At 38.9% G+C, this 3217-nt stretch overlaps 1 pseudogene; it reads left to right on the forward strand.

Moving 5' to 3' along the window:
- Positions 1 to 425: 425 nt before the first annotated feature.
- LOC133910670 (replication protein A 70 kDa DNA-binding subunit C-like) lies at positions 426 to 2386 on the forward strand (annotated as a pseudogene).
- Positions 2387 to 3217: the final 831 nt, after the last annotated feature.

Genomic DNA, 3217 nt, shown 5'->3' on the forward strand with positions numbered 1-3217 from the left:
CTTGAATTGCTTTGCATGTGGCAAGCACTAAATGACCATTTGTGCTTAGTAGACGACAATTTCCAGTTCGATTGTGTTATGCAATGACCATAAATAAGAGCCAAGGACAAACTTTGCATAATGTTGGCCTCTACTTGCCACGACCAGTTTTTTCACATGGACAACTCTATGTTGCTATCTCACGTGTGACATCTAGAAATGGGCTCAGGGTTCTAATTGATGATGATGCAGACCCTAACTCCAATGTGACCCAAAACATTGTTTTTAAAGAAATTCTTCAGTCCCTTTGGTAATTTTTTTGGTTAAATGTCAATACTACATGTTGTATACACGCTTTCAACCTATAATTTGTTATCTACTGCAAAATATAATGCTCCATTTGACATCCTTTTATTTTCTTCCCTCCCTAGTTAAACCGACAACAGATGGAGTACAGCTTACTATCACAAATTAATCCAACAAGGCACAATTGGTGCATCAAGGTTAGAGTTGCTAGGATGTGGTAGCTATCTGGGACTTCTAAGGGGAAAGATTTTACTGCTATGGAACTTGCTCTGGTTGATGAAGAGGTATACCATTTGACACATGCTTTATTTTTGCTTAATAGTTGCGAACTTTGAATTTATGTACATCAGGGTGTAGGCATTACAGCTTGCATTGGGCAGAAGTACCTTAACAAATTTGCTAAAACTTTGGTGGAAGGACGATCTTATATGATTAAAAAATTCCAAGTTAGTAGGCAAGCAAAGAAGTTCAATGTTGTGCCCAACACACACACAATCTTATTGTGGAGGAGGTACCTACTGAGTTATCCAACAATCTTCCACTCTATATTTTTAATTTTGTGGACTTTGAGGACTTAGATCGCAGAGCAAGGAACGACCATGGTTTAGTAGGTACACACCATCCATAATTTTCGTTTCATGCTTCGACTGTCTATTTATCGAAGTCATATAGTATAACATGATGACACGGTTATGGAATATTGAACAGATGTTATTGGACAACTAACAGTTATCCATCCAGTGGTACAATTTAGCGGTCTAAATGGCCCTTCTATTAGGCGATCAGTAGAACTACGTGATTTAAGGTTTGCTTCCTACTAATTTATAACATTTTTGAAATTATTGTATACTTACGGTACATAATATTGCAGCGATCGGCTTTTATCAATAACTTTGTGGGGTGAACATGCAACATCTTTTGAGGATGAGTTCCTTATTGAAACCATCGGTAAAGATGAACCAGTTGTAATCATTTTTGCTGGGATGAAAGTGAGGCAATACTTAGGTGAGTGTTAGTTTACCCCATGCTGGCCATCAATAATAAATCCTATGTCCAGCTATTGTTGTTATGCACTTACCTGAATGCCAAAATAGGTGCTACAACCTGTGGGAGTGGTGCTACAACAAAATGGTATTTGAACATTGATATTCTTGAATTTAATGCTTTCCATGCTAGATAACCTGCTGTATATATCATTTATTTTCCTTGGTTAAATTCTGCATGCAAGTGTGGTTGAAGGTGTACTTTATTTTGTCCATAGCCTACAGGAAAGAGGTTCCAAAGTTCTGTTCCTACCAGGGGATAGTGATGCAGCGGCAGGTGATATCGACAAGGCAATTTCTAATAGGAAGACTGTATCAGAGCTCCTCTTCTTGGATCCTTATGACACTAATGTATTTTCTGTTTCTCAGATATGTTCTATGTGCAACTATTATGTCATAGTACTGAAATTTAGTCTCCATTGTGTACTAGGATGTATGTTTTACTTGTGATGCAAAGATAAAGGAAATCGATGTTTCAAATGGTTGGTGGTACAAAGGATGTAGTACTTGCAAAAGGGGACTGAAAGCAACTCTTGAAGGCTTTGAATATACCAACTGTGATGAAACGAAGCCAATGATGATTCCCAGGTACCTCCTATTTGACATGGCATCCCCTTCAAATTTCCCAACTTGTAAATTATTCCTAACGTGCCTTATATTCACAACACAGCTACAAGCTAATTGTGATGATTGAGGACAGCACTGGTCGCGCAAAAATATTTCTGTTCGGAGGTGTAGCTGAGCAGGTTGTGCGGCGGACTGCCGCTGAACTTGTGGAAGAAAGCTCATCCAATCAAATCTTACTGCCTACGCCCCTCCGCAGTCTTGTTGGCAGGAGGTATGTGTTTCAAGTGGTTACCATTGAGCAAACCTTTAGAACTGGGTAGCTATGCTTTCATGCTAGGAAGGTGTTTGTGGCTCCAACGGTTGCGGGGGACCAACACAGTGGGGCTGATGCCACTGGTCGTGAACCTCAAAAGGACCCTAGCTTTAAGTCTGCAATTGGGACATCAAGTACTACCTATGATAAAGAAACTAAAAATAGTGCTTTAACTTAACTGAAGCCCCCATAGATCCAGAAGGGGGCTCCACACCACCTCATGAAACTCACACAGTTACCACTGGAAAAAACTCATCAACCAAGGGAAAGGAGGTTCTTTCTAGTGCTCATGACGAGCCTCGGTATGTACCTTTGTCCTCTATGTTATGTTTGTCATGGCTACATGCTATGCTCCTCTAATTACATAAGTAACAATGTACAAATCATTAGAATAAATTCTTGTAATACAGCTCCCCATATTTGAAGAGGCGTGGAGACTAATAATGTATTTTTATAATGAAGTAGACTATTGTGTGGGCAGTTTATTGATTTATTTTTATAATGCAGAAGTCTTCTGGGTAAAAGATCAAGGGCTACTCGCAAGGAATTGTTCTCTACAAAAAAAGAAAAGGCAAGGTAGCTTATTGTTTATCATACTGTGTTACTGATTAAGCTTGTACAGCTAAATGACTTATAATATTCTCAATTTACAGTGACGAGTAAGCCTTCCTTTGTGGTCTACAGTATCATCTATCAGCTACATCTCCGCTTTCAATAAAATGGTGATTGTTGTATGTGCATGTGTTGGTGTCCTAATCTTCATGGAGTAATAAGTGGTGCACCGTTGTGCTTTATGCTTAGGTTATGTATTGTTACTTGTGTTGGCCTTTGAAGGTCCTTGGTACTATTTGTAATTACGAGGCCACTTTGTCAGTGTAGTAGATAAGATCTTATGCCTTGCTATCAGTAAGGCAAGGCTCTGAACTTAGAAGATATAGTTTGTAGGTCCTTGTTCGTTGGTTTGAATAGTTATTTAATGTTTGGTCGTCATCAACTATGTAAGTGTAGA

The sequence above is a fragment of the Phragmites australis genome, chromosome 3, assembly GCF_958298935.1.
Source record: "Phragmites australis chromosome 3, lpPhrAust1.1, whole genome shotgun sequence".
NCBI lineage: Eukaryota > Viridiplantae > Streptophyta > Magnoliopsida > Poales > Poaceae > Phragmites > Phragmites australis.